This window comes from Oryza sativa, chromosome 3 (genome assembly GCF_034140825.1).
Source record: "Oryza sativa Japonica Group chromosome 3, ASM3414082v1".
Classification (NCBI taxonomy): domain Eukaryota; kingdom Viridiplantae; phylum Streptophyta; class Magnoliopsida; order Poales; family Poaceae; genus Oryza; species Oryza sativa.
Genome location: NC_089037.1, coordinates 25,005,829 through 25,027,466, shown reverse-complemented (window position 1 = coordinate 25,027,466; position 21,638 = coordinate 25,005,829). Strand labels below are relative to the sequence as shown.

Here is a 21,638-nt window from a genome sequence, read left to right as displayed (position 1 = left end):
TCATGTGTGGTCTTGTTTTGAAGATTTAATTACAACGAATTTAATGGTGCAATCGGATCATGATTTGGATAAGTAATTTAAGAGATAAAACCGTTTAAAGTAATTTTGCACGTAAATCGGACGCTGACGTCAGCGCCCGATTTTACCCCTCCCGATCGGGCGCTCGACCGGGAGTCATCCCCGACATATATACATAAAAAAATAGAGGGAGAACTAATTAAAAATAGTGAAAGTAAAAGAATAGGATCCGACACGGGTTTTTGAGTTGCTACATGTGCATACTCCCCAGCTCAGTAAGGCCATTCACAGTGCGTCACCAAGTTTTGGTGTTTCTTACATGCCACGTAGACCAAGAACTGTATTAGCCACACATCTCACAGTGCAAACTCCACAAGGCCACATACATGTACTAGCTTGTAGTGGGTCCCACCACTACTACTTTTACAGTTTCACCTTTTACTTTCCCCTCTCTCTCCCCCAACTCTTTCTTTCCCCACCACAGAGCCGGGCGGAGACAGGTCGCCGGAACTTGGGCGGAGCGGCGGCTCAAGCGCAGGTCACAAAGGGGGTCAGGTGGCGTCGGCTCGTCGGGGCGCGGCGGCGGCGGCGCCGTGGCCTTCCACGGCGGGGCGGGGGCGGGGCGGGCCGGCCGGGCGGCGGATCGAGGGATCGACCTCGAACGGCGGCGGTATGTCGGCGGCGGACGCCCGACTTGGAGCACGGGACAGCGACGAGCGGACGAGCGGCGTCCAGCCTCCACGCCTCCGCCTTCCTCCTCTGGCCCGAGCGGCGACGGCGTTGGGCGGCTGCGTCGGTTGGCGCCCTCCTTCGCGAATCCATCTCCATCCCCGCCGACGGACGGTGCGGCGGGAGCTTGGCGGCGCGCCTACGGGGGACGATGCGGCGGGAGCTCTGGCGGCACGACCCAAGCGGCGCCGGCGCCGGGGGCTCCACCTCTCCTCTCCTCGCCGGGCCGCGCTGGGCGGCGGACGGCGGGGTGTCACGAGCGGCATCGGCACCGGCTACGGGTCGACGATGAGGTCCTCCATGCGGCTGGCTGCGGATCGACGACGAGCTCCTCCGTGCGGCCGGCCGCTTCTCTTCTCCTCCATTGCCGTCCCCTCTCTTCTCCTCTGCCGGCCAGATCCGGCTCGGCGGCTAATCCGTCCTCGTCTTCCTCGCGCTCTCCACTCCCTTGGCCGGCGCGCCGAAGAGATCGGCGGCGTGGAGCGTGACTCGGCGACACGGCGAGGTCGGCGGCACGGGAGGGGGAAATGGCCGGAGCTCGGGAGACAAGGCAAGCGGGCCTCTTCTCACAACCTGATCTGCACCCAATCGCCGCCGCCGCTCTCGGTTCTCCTTTGCTGCCGCCGCCGCTCTCCGTTCTCACGGCGAAGCCAGGCCTCCCGCACGGCACCGCGACCTCGTTTCCCACGCCACCAGTCTCGATTGCGCCGAAGAACGGGTGACCAACTTTGGTCACCCGCGCTTGAGTTTTGTGGGCCCATGCTGTAACGTGGCGGTGAATCTGGGCTACTCGCCAACGTGGAAGCTCAGGCCGAATGCCAGCTCGTTGCACTGTAAATGGCCTAAGAGTTCCCCGTAAGTGCCTTCAGTTTGGCACGGATCCGACACGGGTTTATGCCATCAACAAACATTATATATATTGTTGGAGTTTTTTTGTTTAGGTGGGTATGAACTTGTAACAAATTTTTGTGTTACTAATTAACTGATCATGAAAGCTTTTAAACATAATCGTATTGATTAACAACAACCGTATCCCACATGCCAATGCCATATTGATCGAAAATATGATCATACAAGTTTTGTTTTTATTATTTATTTTCTCATGAAAATTTGTATATATAATTGGATTGGTTAGTAACCAAATTATCACTTTTCGTACCATGCATCCTTGCATCTGCGCATTGCTTAACATGGATGGCATATACGTGAAGAAAAAAAAATCAACCAATAACATATAAAGAAACTTGTGAACTCTGAGTGACATATAAGGAATTTTCTAAAAATAAAAACAAGTTCTGCACTTCGTATGCGAATGTAGTTTCTTGAACCAACGTCTTAATGTACAAGTGCAGAGCATATGGCCTACAATAATATACAGAAATCTAAAAATCTGAACTATATATGGCCTACAATGTACACAATGGATGCAAACAAATGATTGTGATGCCCATCTGATACTCAAATGGCAATAAAAAATATTGAGGATTTAGTTCCATTAAAAAAGAAAGAGAGAAAAACTGAGCAAATTTCATAGTAGCCGCCGTACATTACCACCCAAAAAGCAGCACTATCTCAAATTTCTACAGTCCCCAGACTACCCCAAGGTTTGCTGTCCATGGAGGCGAAAATTACAGGATTCATATCATGCACACGGGGAATGGTTTACATAATGCAAATATTATTTTGACAATCCATACCACGGTTTACATCCAGAATGCCACGGGGTACTTAAGCATTGCCTCAGTAACTTGTAGAGGCATGCTGTAGTACCAAACCCGGCGGCTGTTACCAGTTGTCAGGGCTCCATTCCTATCATACTGCAGCGAAAAGGTCGTCAATCGCAGAAAGCACTTCGGATCTAGCTGATCCTCCTCACCCACCTCATCAGCAGAATCCTCGTCATTCGCCTCATTAGAATCATCAAAATCGATCTCATTCACCTCATCAACAGAAGAAACCTCATTCGTCTCATCGGAATCAGTCAACTGATCAGCTACTATATCATCTTCGATGTGGATACTCTCCAGGAGGCAGAAGTTGCTTTCACCACCACCCATGTAGACAAGAGTGGCACCAATGTGCCTCTCAGCTGGGACCATGCTGAAGAGCTTCTCCTTGCTGATCTTCAGGGCTGGGGGGCGGCTAGCAACAGTGTCGTCGGTAGACACCACATCACAAGAGCAGATGTGGCCAACGGTGTTGAGGTCACCTGAAAGCCCAACCCAGGCATCCAGCCTTGGGTCGAAGTAGCCGCGTCCAGTGAAGGGTAGCTGCCATTGGCCATGTCGCCTCCACATCATCGGCTCTGCCGTTCTGAAGCTGAAGGTGGCAGGGACGACGACGCCAGGTGACTGCTCAACGCTGCTGACGAAGATGGTTTGTTTGTCAGGGTGCACAGCGTAGGAGGTGACAAGGTCACACTGAAAGGCTGGCTTGGGGAGATTGAGGCACGAGAAGTTCTTCTTCCAGTTGGCATCATCATCAGCATCATCATCATCATATGTCGGTGGTGGCATGTAGAGCATGTCAAAGGAGGCGCTACCGAGAGTAAACAACCTGTATTCATCAATGGGAATGTAGATGATGGGGTCGAGCAGCACATCCTGCAGCATTGGCCAAGAGCCGACAACGAAGGCCCGCGCATGAACGTCAACGATGTTCACAATAAGTCTCTTCTTCTTCTTTTTCCCGTGAGCAGGAGGAGGAGTAGCCAGAATCTTGTGGTCGAAAGCACCCACGATGGACTTAGGCTCGCCGCGCCGTGCCTCGAAGCGGAGCAAGGCGGATGGCAGGGTGTGCCTGCCGGTGAAGACATGATCATCTCCTCCTCGCGCGACGTCGGCGGGTATCAGCGGCGGATTGATGTCTTCGTGCGAGAGCTTCATCTTGCGGATGCTACAACCCTGCGACCAGTCATCCAGGACGAGATAAAGGTGCCGTGGCTTTTCATTGGACCGCCGTTTTGACATACTTGTTTCCTTTTGTTCGTCATCCCCTTGGCAATCCAACGCTTGCACCAGTCAATCCACCTTAATCATAGTGGCTTTTCACATTTTGGTCCTTTTGAAAAACTTATTTCGCAAATAGACCCCTGAAAAAACTTATCCCAGAAATGGTCCTTTTTGGGGCGCCAGAGTGGCTGGCGCCGTCATCCAACGGGACGGCGCCAGCCTCTCTGGCGCCGTCCTCCTGCTACCGTGGCGCACGCGAACCGACGTGGCAGGAGGAGGGCGCCAGCCATGCTGGCGCCGCGCTAGGGAGGAGGGCGCCAGCATGGCTGGCACCGCCCCCCCTCACCCGCCTCCATTCCTGTTTCTCTGTATGAAGTTGCAACGGTGTTATTTTTATTTTATTTTTTCGGATGTTTTTTCACACTCAGGATCACGATACAACCAACCAAAAAAAAAATAAACTCGAACTACCACTTAGCTAAGTCTGAAAATAGCTAGCATACCACTTAGTTGCACCTTCACTAAAATTAGACCATAACTCCTTTAGTAAAACCCTTTGATCAGCATGTTAAACATAATGCACTCTACCACTATATGAAATTACTTAATCTAATTCAAAATATAACCACATGAAATGACATATATAAGTTAAACAGTACAGAGAGATGCAATTTTTTTATTTTTATTTTATTTTTTTAATATTTTTTTCACACTTAGGAGAACATAGGAACCAACCGTATAAAACATAAACTCAAACGGACAAAATATGTGACTTGTAGAATTTTCCAAAACTCTACCGAAACGGATAAAATATGTCATCTATTAAAATAGGCGTAACTTTCTCATACGGACTCGGAATCAGGCAAATAATATATGCACGGACATTTACAGAAAAAGTTACATCCGAGTTCAGCAATATTAAAACCTCCAAATTCCGCTTGCAAGATTGTGTTTTTGAGGAGAGAAGTTTTTCGGTATAGCTTTAGAAAATTCCACATGCCACATATTTCGTCCGTTTGAGTTTATTTTTTATATGGTTGATTCCTGTGAGTTCCTAAGTGTGAAAAAATATCAAAAAAATAAAATAAAAATAAAAAAATTGCACATCTCTCTCCTCTGCACTAGTTCGGAGAGAGGAGAGGAGAGGAAAAATTCTATAGGTCACATATTAGGTCCATTTGAGTTCAATTTTTCTATGGTTGGTTCTTGTGTATCCCTAAGTGTGAAAAAAATAGCAAACAAATAAAACAAAAATAAAAAATTTCGGGGTGGGGGGGGGGGGGGCGCCGGCCACTCTGGCACGCTCCCCCTAGCCACCTCAGCATCACCTTGCCACGTCGGCAGGGGGTCGGCGCCAGAGAGGCGGGCGCCGTCCAGTTGGACGACGGCGCCAGCTACTCTGGCGCCCCAAAAAGGACCATTTCTGGGATAAGTTTTTCTAGGGGTCTATTTGCGAAATAAGTTTTTCAAAAGGACCAAAATGTGAAAAATCCAGAAGGCGGAAACTGGCGCTCCGGGGGCCTTGCGCCGGATTCGATAGTCAAAAAGTATGAATTACTACCGAACTATTACGGTAATAAGATTTACCCTTCTAAATACAATACCGGACATTTGATATCACAAACTCTTAAAATCGGATTATCACTCTAATTCGATTCGAAGCGGTTTTCAGCCTACGTCGCACACACGTGATGATACAGTCAGCAAAAACAAATAAAAACCGGTGGAGCCCACTTGTCAGCGCTTTTTTCTCTCTCCTCCTTCTCTGCCTCTCTCTCGGGGAAAAGAGGAGAAAGCACCGGCAGGCAGGGACCAGGGCCAATCCAATAGTGAGGGCACCGAGGACAGCGGCGAGTAGAGGTAGAAGCAGCTGTGGGCGGCAGGCGAGGAGCCGAGGATGGCGGCGGGCAGGGGAGGAGGCAACTGCTCACGGCGAGCGAGGTGTCGAGGAAGGCGACCGGAGGGGCGGAGGTAGCTGCGGGTGACACAGGGGGAGCCGAGGAGGGCTGGAGGTGGCAGAGGTAGCTACAGGTGACAGATGGGGAGCGGAGGCAGCTGGTCGCCCGACGAGGATGCAGCGTACGTACTACACGCCGGGGCAGCCCTCGCCCGGCTCTGATGGCGGCCACGGCCGCGGCGAGGGCGACGAGACGTGGAGCGAGGCGGCGGGATCCTCCTTCCCCACCGTCGTGGCTACGCGGAGCTCGGACATGTCGGGGTTGAAGAAATTGGACACGGCGATGCTGCTACAGCTGTCCCCTTGCCCTTCCCTGCGCAAAGCCCGCTGACCGGTTCCCCCTCCTCTTCTCGCGCCGCCGCCAACCACCCGTCCCCGCGCGCCACCATCTGCCGCCCGAAAGAGCCCCGCCTCCTCCACCGGCCACCTGAGCGAGCACCGCCTCTTCCGATGGTGCCCGAGCAACCTCCGCCTCCGCCACCAGCGTCCGAGCAAGCTCTGCATGCCCCCGCCCTCCTCGCCCGCCGTCGTCGTTCACTCCTCCTCCATCGCTGTTTTCGGTGCCGCCATGCTGGTGAGCTGGTGAGGGGAGGGAGAAAGAGAGAGGGAGAGATTGGGGATAGAGATAGAGCGGGTGGGGCTGACAGGTGGGGCCCGCTGATTTTTTATTAAAAAATGCTGACTGGACTGCCACGTAGAATCAAAACCATCGCGGATTGAGCTGAGGGGTATTTGTCCGGTTTGCATAATTGGGGGTGCAGGATGTCCCGTTTTGTGATTCGGGGGGGGGGGGGGGGGGGGGGGTATTTCAGTCAACTGCGATAGTGGGGGAGGTAATTCATACTTTTTTCTTTCTAAAAAAAGAAAGAAAAAGGGTAGCACTGCGCTATTACTGGTTTTGTTACATGTTCTGATGTCATAGTTGTTAAAAAAAAGAAAAGAAAAGAAAAGAAAATACATTTCAAATCGATTATGAACTATTACTATACGTTTTATCTTCAGTGATTGGAGGTAATTATACGAGATTGAAAATATACGATTTTCTTAATTTAGCTGGGAAAGTCTAATTTGTTGCTAGTGTTGCTATGAGAAAGAAAGTTCAAAAGAACCCATCCAAACAAAAGATCCTATCCACATTTAAAATTTTATGAACTAGAGTGCATCGGCAAGCAATTTTTTTTCGGAGGCAATCCTGATTATTTGACAAAGTAAATAAACGATATACTATGTTCTGGTATTATAATAAAAAAAATCCTTTGCAAATACATGCGCCATTTTCTAGCAGGCACGCTCCAGCCAAACATGAACTTTGGTCGGTACCATATATGCTTCACAAATATCAACTATACACGCATACAAAATGACAATGTCATGTACAATTAAATCGACATAATTGTCTCTTAACATCTCATCTCAAGATAACATATTTATTTAGGTCGTCACACAACTTACACCATACACATGCTAAATTATAAGACAATCTCCTAAGAGCAGGTACAATAGCAGACTATAATCCAGCTATAAACATATTTTAAAGAGATAAAAGAGAAGAGAGAAGAGCAGCGGGCTATAGATATATAGCCAGTTATAGCACGAACTCCAAGACGTAATACGTGTATAACACGTAGGAGCAGTTATTAAAAGTATAGGAAGCAACTATTGTATGAATTGGCTATTACATTGGTTATAGATGATTTGGAGCTAGTAGTTGGCTATACTATTAAACTTACTCTAAATTACATGCTTTCATAATTCTCCATCCAGCACGGTGTATATATAAAAGATGCACACATGCCTTGAATATACAAATCATCATAAGGTTTCGGGAATGTACTACCCAGATTTTGAACTTTCGAGCTATTAAAATGATAATGATAGGCAAGTCCTGTTTCCCTATTTTGGTTCAGAAAAATAACTTCTTTATAAGGATGGAATCCCAAAATTGAAAGATATCCGTGGCATCCTCCTTCATTTGGATTTGCAGTGTCAAGAATGTCATCGTTGTCGGAGTCCCACTCAAATTTATTTACTCGTACTACCACATCTTTCTTGATATCTTAGTGATTTTTGTACCAGACACTCTCATATTATTCATAGTGATATTTCCTAACGATGTGTTTCTTCTAAGCTTCATAATAGTTGTCCATGTCATTTTGACTGGGATATCCAAAGTAGTTGTGGTAGTGCAAAGTCCACGGACCATCATTTTGTATACAGCTTTCCTGACACCTTAGAAGGAAACTAAGATCATTGTCATGCTTCAGTTCCCATGTCATCTGACCATATAACTCATTGAGGAACCAAACCCGTAGTCGGTGCTCAATATCGATTAATGCATAGTGCACACCCCTCATTGATCTTCCGACAAAATGGTTTATATATTGACATACTTTAGTATTCATCGGTAACTCAAGTACTTGGTGCTTGTTATTCGACAAGGATATTCTGCATTAGAAAAAAAACAATATATGGGTCATAAATAAAACCATTGAAAAAAATATAAAGAAAGAAGAGAAAACAATATAAGCACGATAAAAGTATGATGAACTTGTACATCATAATAAAATCTCCCTGGCAATGTACATAAAGTGTCCCATGCCAATAGACTGCATTATGATGATCATATGGAAAAGCCAATGCCATATCAGTAACTGTGCAGGCAGCCGCACCGTCTCGTACAAACAATCGCTCTCCCCATTGCCTAGTCCTTGATGAGAACACTTGCAACACACATAGTAACACACATAGTGATGGTGGCCGTTGCAAGCTCTTAAGCATAGGATCTAGCACACGAAATCCTATACTCGGAACTCGTGGGATTTTGAAGATCTCATAGTGTGTTGATATGGTAGGGTCGAACACAAGATAGCTGTCAAACCGGTAGAAGTCCTTCATCTAGACGGGCTGAGGTGGGGCTGGAGGAGAAGGCGTCCACTGCCGGGTAGCAGGGTTAGCCACGCCAGACTCTAGCAGAAGGAGTCTGTTGCAGTGATCCTCGACTAGGTTGTCGTCGGGCGTGTAGTCGGTGAACAAGCCAGAGATGGCGAGGTGTGTGGAGCTGGGACGGGATAGGAAAACACCGAATGCTGCATCTCATGGAAGTTGATGTAGATGCCGGCGAGCGAGAGAGGGAGGAGGTCGGCTCGCAGCAGGCGGCGGGTATCGATGATGGCGCGCCATGCCTTGCAGACGCAGCGGGACGCGGCGAGCCATCGCGGGGCGAGGCGGCCGAGGACGTCCGCGAGCACGTCGTCCGGTAGGAGCTGCGTCACGTCGTGGTGCATAGCTCCTCCATCGAATCTCTCTCTGTTCAATTAATTCGTTGCTCGATAGGTTTTTGGGTGCGTGTACGCGTACCTCCTACTTGTGGGCGGTCTGTTAATCTATGGACGAGAGTAAAGCGCGATTCCGCGTTTGTTTTCCACTCCGAGTAAAGCGCGCGCTGGGCGCTGGAGTGAGAGTTTTGCCTGATACATACGGAGTCGATCGAGGGATTCTTATCGGTTGGACTTGGGCGCAAATCCGTTCTGCTCCCAGACTTGGGCACAAGACCACTGCAATACTAACACCCAGCATGAAGAAGCCAACAAAAGATTGGACGGCTGCTGCATGCATGCATGCGCGCCGTCGATACCAATGGAGCCATGAGCAGGCGGCCTGCTGTGCTGCCACCGCGACAGGTTCGATGTTGGCGACCTCAATTCCGATCGCAGGAGCAAGAAGGGATTACTGATCGAATGTCTGGCTGGATGCATTTCTAGTTTTTTTTTTGGGAGGATTACTGATGGTATAGTTGTTAAGAACAAAAAGACGAAAAACTCGTCCCACTCCCACCACCCGGGTACCCGCCCTCTATGCGCCACACCGCTGGCACTACTAAAAAACCGTTTTTGCAAACGGGCAGAATGCATTTTCGCATGCGGTTGGCCGGACCGCATGCGCCAGAAGGTCTGCAAAGATCATGATCTTCGCATGCGGCCGGCACAACCGCATGCGGAAATCGGATTTTCACATGCGGCCGCTTAAGCCGGCCACATGCGAAAACAAAAAATCGCGAAAAAAATAAAAATCCCAAAAAAAACCCTAGCCCCAGGCGCCCGAGCTCGCCGCCGCCGCTCGCCACCACGCCGGTTCCGCCGCGCCCGAGCTCGCCGCCGCCGCCCGCCGCCGTCGTCGCCGCACCCGAGGTCGCCGCCGCCGCCCGCCGCCGTCATCGTCGCCGAGATCGTCATCGCCGCACCCGAGCCGGATCCGCCGCACCCGAGCTCGCCGCCACCACCCACCGCTGTCATCGTCGCCGAGGTCGTCATCGCCGCACCCGAGCCGGATCCGCCGCGCCCGAGCTCGCCGCTGCCACCCGCTGCCGTCGTCGTCGCCCCACCCGAGCCGGATCCGCCGCGCCCGAGCTCACCGCCGCCACCCGCCGCCGTCGTCGTCACCGAGGTCGTCGTCGCCGCACCCGAGTCGGATCCGCCGCACCCGAGCTCGCCACAGCCACCCGCCGCCGTCGTCGTCGCCGAGGTCGTCATCACCGGACCCGAGCCGGATCCGCTGCGCCCGAGCTTGCCGCCGCCACCCGCCGCCGTCGTCATGGCCGAGGTTGTCGTCGCCGCGGGGAGGTCGTCGTCGCCGCACCTGAGCCGGATCCGCCGCCCCCCGAGCTCGTCGTCGCCGAGGGGAGCTCGTCATCGCCGTGGGGGAGGGCGCCGGCGCCGGATCCGCGTGGGAGGAGGGCGGCCGACCCCTGATCTGCTCGGGGGAGGGCCGCCGCCGTCGCCCCCCGCGTGCCGCCTCTCGAGCCCGCCGCCGCCACTGCCGCCGCCGGCCTCTGTGCGTGGAGAGGAGAGGATTTGAGAGAGAGGGAGAGATGAAGAGATGAGGACTGAGAGAGAGAGAGAAGTAGTAGATAAGGCCGGTTGAAGTAGTAGTTGAAATATTTTTGAACGGTTGAGAGGGAAATAGGAGGCCCGCATATAAAAATGGAGCACTTATTTTTACATGCGGACCACTTAAGCGTCCGCATGCAAAAATCATGTGTTTTTTAAACTTTAAATTGATTTTTATGACATTAAATCAACTCATGTCAAAAAGTTGTCAAAAACAAAGTTGTAGAACTCATTGAGATCTACCAATTTTATTTTGGTCATTTCTCCATCCGAGTTTGATTGGACTATACAAAATTTGAATTTTAAAATATAAGAAATTCAAATAATTTTTCGGGTAGTAAATGATTTTAAATGAAAAAGTCATCAATAATAAAGTTGTATAACTCATCAAGATTTACAACTTTTGTTTTTGTCATTTTTTATATTTGACATTGTTTCAACAGTTTGAATTTGAATTTCAAAATATGACAACTTCAAACAACATTTTCAAATACTAAATGATTTCAACTGAAAAAGTCATCAATAACAAAGTTGTATAAATCAACAAGATCTATAACTTTTATTTTGATCATTTATTCATCCGATAAAGTGATTTGTAAGATTGTTCACGAAATGTGCATATCATATAGTTTATAAAAAATATATAGTTTATAAAAATATCAGAGAGATGTACATTTTGTGAACAATCTTATAAATAACTTTATCGGATAAAGAAATAACTAAAATAGAAGTTATATATCTTGATGAGTTATACAACTTTGTTGTTGATGACTTTTTCAGTTGAAATCAATTACTGCTTCAAAATATTATTTGAAGTTTTCAAATTCAAAATTTTAATTGATAAAATAAAGTCACAAGAAAAAAAAAAGCCAAATAATAGCAGTAAGAACACAATAAGGATGATTTTAGAAACATTTAGAAAAAAAATCATCTAATTTGGAGTTCATATGAGTGAGATACACCAGTTTTAAATTTTTCAAATTTTATTTTTGCATACGTCTTCTTAAGTGGCCCGTGTGGAAAAATCGATTTTTCCATGCGGGCACTTAAGTGAGCCGCATGCAAAAATGAGCTCATTTTTGCATGCGGCCCTCTTAAGAGGCCCGTATGGGAAAATCGATTTTTCCATACGGACCACTTAAGGGGCCGCATGCAAAAATGACCATCGATTTTTGCAGACGCCACTAGTTGTGGTCCGTTTGTAAAAATCAAGAGGTCTCGTATAGAAAAATCACTTTTTTTAAGTAGTGTGGGCCGTCGTACGGCACGCCCGGAGCATCATGCACCTGTCTTACCGGGTAACGATCGAGCTGTTTTCTTTCTTCTGTCGTTGTTGAAAGATTTTTTTTTTGAAACAATGTCGTCGTTATTTTCTTAGATTTGGAATATATGACTCTTACCCTTTCTTTTCGTATGCAGATGCCATCCGCTGCTCAGGAGCAGGGTTCACTTTATCGGTTTGTGCTTTTATATCGGGGTCACCGAAATTCCGAAATTTTAGAAATTTCGGAAATTTCGGTCCGAAATTTTGAGCAAAATTTAGTTGAATTTGAACAAATATTACCCAAATTTATGAAAAAACTGAAAAATTGAAAAATTACAGCCGAAATAATATCGTATCGGAGGGGACTGAAATAGAGATGGCAACGGGGAATTCACCGTCGGGGTCACATCCACGTCCCCGTCCCCACAGTGTTAAAATTTCACCGTCCCCGTCCCCGCGAATCACCACAGGGCTACATTTCACCCACCCCCGTCACCACGCGGTGAATTAATCCCCGTGGTTACCCCGTAGAGAGAATCAGAGAAGGGACGGCGGACGGCGAATGGCTGGAGGCGGCTGGCGGAGAGACCACGACTGGAGGTGGCGGGCGGCGCGACGAGGCTGGAGGCGATGGCGGCGGGCCGCGCAACGAGGGCTGGAGGCGGCCGGTGTCGCGACGAGGACTGGATGAGGCGGTGTGCTCGGCGGGACATCGCGCCCGCGAGGGGACGCGGCGGCGCGTTCTTCTGGAGCGGCAGCGACGGCTGTGTGGGCGGCGTGGAGTTTTGGAGGGGAGAGGGAGATGGTTGACTAGGGTTGGAATATATATACATGTGGTTATTGGGCTTCAATTTGTTGCGCCAAAACGACTATAAAGTCTAAAACAGGTCCTAGCTGCTGTGAAATCGGGTCACCGCGGTGGACGGGGACGGGGAGTGGTGCACCATCCCCGCCCCCGCTATTCCCGATGGTGATGGGTTTTGGACCATTAGATTCTCCATGGATGGTAGATATCAACCATTCCCATCCCCTAATGTGTGAATTCACCGCGGGGAATCGGTGATTGGGTTCTCATTATCATCTCTAGACCGAAATGACCAGAATTTTCAAAATTTCGGAAATTTCGATCCGCAATGTCTAACCCTGCTCAGGAGCACTCCCTTGCTGTCGCACGCCCGGATCATCACGCAGCTGTGTACCCCATGGATGGTATTATGCCTCCCTCAACTCTGTGTTCTTTCTCTGTCATATATCTTAGACCAGTAGGCCAAACCAGCGCGTCTCCACCTCCCTGGATGAGGCCATGAGGTGACCTTAGCCATTAGCAAGAGCCGTGTTATATGGTACTGTTATGTTCAACACTTGTAGTTGATTTGTTCTCTAGGCCCCTTTTTTTTTTTAGATAATAGATTTTCATTAATCCAGTCTCTATATCCACGAAGGATATACACAGCCAAAAGGAAACAAGAGTACTTAGACTCATATCTCAACAAGGAGAACACAACACAAAAAAAAAAACAAACAACCTCGGCACATCCTGCTTCTCTGTCTCCCGCCATATTCTCCTGAAACGGCCGCCCCTAGTGTGCCGTTGATGCAAACCTCCATTTGTGCCATCTTCATCAATTTCAGGTAAGCTGACGTCACGCGCCGCTTATTAGCCCACTTTCAACCGCCGTCATTCGTCGTATAGTCGGAACTAGACAACTAGACACGAACCGACGGGATCGGCTTCCACTTCGCCGGATTCTAGGCATCTACTATCCAAAGTGCTCAAACCATCACTGTCTCGAGCCGCCGCAACCCCTAGGGCCGCCGGTGCCGACGGGAGCCGATGCGTCCTAGGCCGCAGCAGCCCCTAGTGCCGCCGGCGCTGACGGAAGCCGTCCTTGTCCTGCATCGTAGCCCCCCTAGGGCTACCGGCGCTGACGAGAGCCGCCGCAGCCCCTAGGGCCACCAACGCCAATGGGAGCCGCCGCTGTCCTCCGCTGCAGCCTCTAGGGCTGCCGGCGCCGACGGGTACCACCGCCGCCACAGCACCCACGGGAACCACCGCCGCCGCAGCGTCGATGGGAGCTGCCGCCGTCCTCCTCCGCAGCCCCTAGGGCCACCGGCTCCAACGGAAGCCGCTGCCTTCTTGGGCCGCCACAGCCCCTAAGGCCCCCTCCGCCGACGGGAGCCGTTGGGCCGCCGCCATCCTCCGCCGCCCCCAGCACCGTCAAAGAGACTCCGTCGCCTATGCCTTGCCACCTCCCCGCCGCCACTGTCCTAGCCGCTGGTCAGCTCTGGCGGCAGCATGGCCAGATCTGGGAGCTGGGGGGGGAGAGGAAGAGACGAGCTGGGGGGAGAGGAAGTTGGGATCTGGGCAGAGGCCCCGTTGCCACTGTCCTCGCCGCTGCACGGACGTGCGGGAGCTGGCTCTAGCGGTGGCAAGGCAGTGGAGGGGAGGGAGGAAACCGGCGGCGGCGCGGGATGGGGTCGCTACCCGTGTCGCCCGTGAGAGCGACGTGGGGGCACTCTGTTTCTCTATTCTCTAGGCCTCTATATAGTTGATTTGTGTACTTAAATCTAATAGAGTAAAGTGCATTGGCGGTCCTTAAACTTGTAGGGTTGTGTTATATAGGTCCCTAGACTCTCAAAATGCATATCTAGGTCCCAGAACTTGTCAAAGTGTATCATCTAGATCCCAAATCGACACATCTCATTTAGGATCCTACATGGCGCTGATGTGGCATGCCATATGGATGTGACGTGCCATTTTCTTTATTTTCTTCATTTCTTTTTTCTTTTTCTTCGTTTTCTTCTCGTTCTTCTTTTTTTCCTTTCTTCTGCTCGGGTCACAGAGAAAGGAGAAGAAAGGGAAAAAAAGAAGAAAAAGAAAAAAGGAAAAAATTTAAATGGGACCCATTTGTCAGTCAAAATGATGTCACGTCATTCCGTGTGGCATGCCACATCAACACCACGTAGGATCTTGAAGGGGTTGTGGCGATTTGGGATCTAGATGACACACTATGACAAATTCTAGGAGTTGGATATGAATTTTAAGAGTTTAGGGACCTATATGGCACACTGCTATAAGTTTAAGGACCGCCCGTATACTTTACTCAATCTAATAATCTAAAGGGTTACCCTAATCTAAAGCTGGCTCTTTTGCTAGCTTTTCATTGGTCCACTTTTTTTTAACTAGGGCGGCAAGGCCCCCATTTCTCTTACTAGAAATGAAAGTCATTACAGATAGTCTTGAAATAAAAAAAACAAAAAAAAGAAAGAAAGTCGGTCCACTGAATATAACAGGGACAGCAAAAACATGCAGCCTAACCATTACAGGCCTGACTAGAACATAGAACCCAGTAACATAGAACTAAAACCATTCAGACAGTCCAAAAGCTTTGACACAGCACAGAAGTAACAAAACAGGCCCAGCTGCCGAAGAGGACTATGTCAAGCCAATTCTTCTGATGCCTCCTCGCCAGCCGTGACTTGAATTGAAGACTTCATTTGCCACCTGTCTTAGTACACTGGTTCCCAGCTGCAAACTTCTTCAACTTGCTTCTTGTTTCTGCAGACAAGTCGAGGAGTCCACCAGATTGCAAGCCATATACACTAAGTCACTAGGATCATGAGGAAATTTCATTTCAATACAAGCTTTGTTTCTAGATTTCCAAATAGTCCAGATAACATCCTCTATCACGATGGAGGTATTGTGTGCTGGGATGCGGAGTCGAATTTGGAAGGAGTCCAAATTTGGTATGAGTGGTTATGTAAAGTTTGTTTCTTGTACGAGAAGGTTTCCTAGGGGGATTAGGACTTCTAGTATGAGTTTGGTTCGTGACTTTAGGCTGCCTACCTCGGGTATAAATAGAGGGGGAGCGTGAGGCTTCCTTGCTTTTGAGAGCAATTGAGTTGATAGTTTAGTTAGGGTTTCGAGTTTACTCGAGATTTTTGTAAGGTGTGCTGTTGGCGCACTTTGTAAACACAGAGAGAATCAATAAAGTCGTCTTCGATTTGTGTTTTCTCGGGTGCGGCGGTCCAACCGGCGGTCAGACTAGCGGCATCGCGGCGGTCAGACCAGCGGCGGCGACAAGCAGCAGCAGGCGATTTTTGGCGGTTAGACCGATTGATCTATATCGGTGAGACCGACATTCATCAGGCGGTCAGACCGGCGCAGCTACTTCGGTCAGACCGCGATCCGTCGAATTTGAGGGTAACTTTTATTTCCGCTAAAAGTTTTGGTTTTTGGGCATACCAACCATTCACCCCCCTTTGGTTAGCTTAGTTCTTGCTGTTCGATCCTACAAATACAAGATTTTTTGTAAACTTCTCTATATTATTGAGCCAATAACCAAAAAGATTATGTCTATTTAGACAAGGCTTAAGATTCAGAGCAACAGCAATGACATTCCATAACAATCTGGCCAAAGGACACTCATAAACAGGTGCCGAATTGTCTCCTCCTTATCACAAAAAAGGCATTCCTCCAACCTCTTTTGAAAAGGTTATCTTTGGTGAGTATTTTGTTTCTGGTAAACAACCAAATGAAAATTTTAATTTTCAGAGGAATTTTAAAACTCCAAATCTTTTTATGTGGATAATTGACCTGTTGCATGTTGAGAGCCCTATAAAATGATTTCACAGTGAATTTCCCATTTTTGGACAAAGTCCACCAAAGTTTATCTGTACAATTGTCATCTAAATTCAAATGTTCCTAGATAAGAAGAATCGTTTCCCAATTTCTAAGTTTGTCCCCCCGCAAATCCCTTCTAAATTATAAATTTATACTAGAGAAAAAACACCTAACAATCATATGTGAGAAAAAATCTAGAGAAAAATATCACATATGGATTCCAAAGGCTTCTAAAACTATCTTCCTTTCCAACCACACGAACCTCTACTCCTTTGCCTTCTATAAATATACCACGCCTATTCGATACTACTCCTATAACTCTAAAATATATCTAAAATATATAGTAAACCTAAAATTATTAGGCAAAAAACAAATATAAAACAACGAATTTACATTCATTATCATTCTTTAAATATTCTATGCCTACTCGGTACTCATATAACTCTAGAATATATATAGTAAACCCAAAATTATTATGCAAAAAAAAAAAAAAGAAAGAAGACAACCTTGTTTTTATATATCACGGAATAGGATCAGTAATACCTCCTCAGCTAAAAAAAATAATTGTGTTTTTTTGTTAAACATGATATGTTTAAAAACTATGAATATATTAAATGATTGATCTTTAAAAAATTCAAATCCACAAGCAAATATAATTAAAACCAATTAATTTTGATTAATCTCAAAATTTATTTTACTTATTTGGATTTCATCAAAATTTATGTATAAAATGACACATTAAATTTGGTATTTTTGCTTGACATGACATATAAGTCCTAATTTTTTTATAAAAAATATGTTTTTCACTTGTATATATAATAAATAAATCATTTGTAAATCCATAAATGTTTTTTAATATCATACATCCATTTGTCAAAACTAAAATAGTGGTTCAAATAAGAAAAAAATTATATACATATTTTAAATTAGGGAGCACACAAATTTTATCATGTAGTGTTTTTGAGTGATAAGTATATGTGTGTGTATATGTATATATATATATACACACACACATATATATATATTCTGACTAGCAAGCGTGCCAACAGCACACTGATTTTCTGGTTCGCATGTAAAATAGTTCAACGGTGTTGTTTTCTTCTCTATTACAAATCTACAAATAAATGAAAAAAAGTAGTCATCTAATTAATCACATCATCAGATCATCCCATTTTGATATTATCATTCAATTCTTTAGATTACAGTGAATAGCAATATCCCAAAGCCAAGATACTCAAATCACAGTTTGTGGTAGCACCCTAAGCCCTATTAGAGTTGATTAGGTAGAGAGTGGTGGTCCACGACGCCCCGCCTGCTCGCCCGCATGGCCTTGCTCGCTGCCAACACTATGCTAGAGTATTTGGGCTTGGTTTGCGCTACCACGAAACGCTGCCATAAACGCTGTCTCTGCTGATGCTTTTTGTTTGACTGGAATCTCTGCTGATGCTTTGTAAGATGAGACATCTAGTTGAAATGCTTGTGCTTTTATTTGCTGTTGAAATCATTTGCTCTTTTTGCCTCATCTTTCCCTCCCAGCACAGGATGAGCATTAACTTGTGAAGCTGACAAGCTGGCATCACAGCTAGCTGATTCTTGCATGAATGGGTCTTCCCCCGATATTAAGTGCTGCGAGAAAATTGTAGACCTGTCCCTTCAAACAGAAGGACGCAGCCCTGTGCTACGGCTTCAATGGTTAAAATATTTCTGCTGTTCTCTAATCAATGAAATTTCAAATAATGTGTTCTTTTGCATGCTAGCTAGTACTAAACTGGCACTGTTTCACGCGTGCAGAAACAAAAGACGAGCAGCCAAATCTTTCGCCTTCGGCTGGAAATGGCGTTGGCATAGCCAAAGTGAAGCAGCCTAAGGTGATGCTTGATCCCGTGGATAACTTCAGTAACTGGGATTGGTACTTGATCCCGTGGATAACTTCAGCAACTAGGATTGGTACGTTATGGCAATCTTGTAGGTGGTGACTGGACTTCAGATCGTGTACGCACTTTTTCGAGAAGTAGTAAATTGCTTGCCGACAATCCTTGCACGGAATAATATTCCTCGTCAAGTGTAAGAGGTTAGAACTCTTGGATCTATATATGAGTTGGGGTCGATGGTCGATCCATGTATCTCTGAATTGTAGCTGCTGCCTTATGCATCTCTGAGTTAATTGTAGGTAGTTGTAGGTAGCAGCTACATATGTATCCCTGAGTATTCTTGTATCTTGGATCTCTAAACTTAAGTCTGGTACTTATTTATTGAATGGCTATGTATTAAGCAGTACGTAGAGCGTGATATTGTTCCTTTTCTTCCCTGTCATTTGCTGTTCAGATGGCACCACCTTGCATCTTTGCATTACTCAGCTGTCCACACTAACGATTACTGGTGGCCTCTGAAGCCAGCTAGAGTTGGAAGGTGTTGACTACTCCTACCATTGATTTCATGGAAACATTAGTTATGGAAAAGTAACAAAATAATCGCCAATGCTGTTGGAAAATAAATATTAAAAGGTGCACAGCTAAGTTAAAAAATGAACTTAAAAATGTCATTGGTTGAAGTTGAAGCGACTGATTTTGCTGGGAAATAAGTCCACTTTAGGTCTCTCAATGTGGATTTTGAATCACGTCCCTAAACAACAATACCAAATATTACACGTTTCCCAAATTACAATACCGGTGTACCAGTGTGATGACGCTCTCTCGTGGCCCGATTTTCTGGTGAGGGGATAACTCTTGCTTTGATCGAGTGCGACATTTGCGATGTGGCTACCAACCAGAACAAGTCCAGGACGCTGTGCAATCGCTACACCACAAACGATGTCATACCAACCGTGACGCGCATTTGATGATCTCTGCAATGCAAACGAGAGAACACTGCAAGAACAAGATAAAATGCAATCTAAATATTGCAAATAGGTAATTAAGCACAATGGAATAGTTGCGAATGGAGTGGTAGCAAATCAACACACCAACTATTGGGGGTTCTGAATCTAAAGTCGCCGACTAATCGAACGAGGACTAAACAAAACCCAATTGTTCTAGATGGTGTACATAGATATTTATAGAGGAAAATATATCTAGGGTTAAGTGCTAATTCGTGGAGGTGGGGGGAGACACTTCCGAGATGAGCTAGTCTATTACAAGGCCCAAGGCCCAAGTTCGGTTTCAGTAACAGCACTGCCTTGTTTTGATGATTCCCGTTGACTCGGAATGAATTTGGATATGATACTAGATGCGTTTGAAAGGTAGCAAGATAAGCTTTCCATCAAGTCCAAGATAGCCCAAATCGGAGTTGGCATGAAGGTGCTAGGTCTGTTTGAAGTCGGTGCTGTATCCGGAGGTTGAACTGGATTCCAAAACTCATTGGACTTTAATATCTTGTAGATCCTCTGTTCACTCGATGTATTCTTTGGCCATGTTGTATATTTCTCATGCTTGGGTGTATGCATATACTTGATGGTCACATTATCCTCCTCTTCTTGTTTGGAAACCGTTATCGATTTGTTATTGCAATTGTCGTCATAGGAGAGATCAATTGAAAAAATATCAAACAAGCAATCATTGTGTAGCATCATTTGTTCCTTATAAATCCAATTTACATCACGAGGAAACCAACTCACCGTACTGAATGAATATGTCTTAAAATGATAGCGAGACTTGACCTTCGAAGTTAACAGTGCACAGCACTCACCTTCTTGAATATTGTCATCGATATTTAAAACAACGTTAGGTGAATTTATCCCAATAGCATCAACGTTGTGCAATCCATTTGGTTTCTCATATTTTTCCATATTTAAAGGAGGATTCATATCTAAACATATATAAACACGATGCACCATATAACACCCTCTATTATTATATTTACCAATGACATGATAATTGTTCCAAGAATAACATGGAAAATCATAAATTTTCTTCTCTAAGGTATTTAGATCACAAAGAACATCAAATTCGATATAACCCAAAGTACATAAAGAAGACAATAATTTCAGCTCTTCTTAGTCATCAGCAATAACAAAGACACGTTTATTTTGAGTGGAAACAAAATATTCAGAAATAGAAGTAACGTGTTCTTTCACTAGTTGTGGCATGTATATAAGTGAAGCATTGCACAACTCTTCCTGATTACAAGCATTATCAATATCAACACAATCTGAATTTTTAGCTTGTGATAAAGGCAAATTAGAAATCTGTTCCACTAGAGGTTGCTTAACATAGCATAATTAGTGGACAATTGTAGCATATCACAATCTTTCTTACCTTGGTCCATTTGACCATCAGTTAAATTACCTGAAACGCTCTCTTGACCAAATTTAGGTGCTTCATTCTTCTTTTCTTCAAAATTGTTTTTACCTTCCTGCACGATGTTAGATATAATAGAAGGCACAGGAATATTGTCATGTATCATAGCTATTTTTGTTTCTTTCTCAATCTGACTTTCAATATCGCAAGCAAGCAGAAGTAACTGAAAAAGATGGCTATGTGTTTTATTTTCAAGCCTATGCTGAATTTTTAAATCAAGCCCGTGTAAAAATCTTTTAATTGTATCTCCTCTAGACTCCTCTATACCAGCATACAATATACAAATTTTAAACTCCCGGTGGTACTCTCTCGGTTCTACTCTCTTGTTTCAAATTTTGCATTTTCATTTGTAAATCACGAATATAATAACCGGGCATAAATCTAGCTCTCATCATTGTTTTTAAGTCATTCCAAGAACCAGGTTTATTGCCGATAAGACAAATATCACTCCACCAAAGAGATGCGAAAGAAGTAAAAGAACTTGTTGCTGCCTTAATCTTTTGTTCCTCGGACCATTCATAATATTCAAGTTCATCTTCTACTACTAACTCCCAATCAATATAGTCCCTAGGATTAAACTTACCAACAAATAAAGGCAACGATATCTTATTTTCACAAACCTCATCATGTACCTCTTCTCGTTGTGAAAGCCAATGTTTTATTTGTTCAATCCCATTCTCTTTGTACACTTCTGTCATTGTCGGTAGCAAATAAGAAAAACAAACAGATGCATGTAACTTCTTATTAACAACAATATTTTGTTTGTGGGGTTGCAATTCGCTCAGCACTGTAGCATATACCAAGTTCTCATAATGTTCTCAAATAATGCAAAAACATATCAATTACCATGGCTGATTTGTGGCACAATGACACGTTTGATGAGTGGAGCGATTGCAAAGTCGGACTTGTAAAGA

At 45.9% G+C, this 21,638-nt stretch overlaps 1 pseudogene; it reads right to left on the bottom strand.

Moving 5' to 3' along the window:
* Positions 1-7,391: 7,391 nt before the first annotated feature.
* LOC136355670 (uncharacterized) lies at positions 7,392-8,939 on the bottom strand (annotated as a pseudogene).
* Between the last annotated feature and the right edge of the window lie 12,699 nt (positions 8,940-21,638).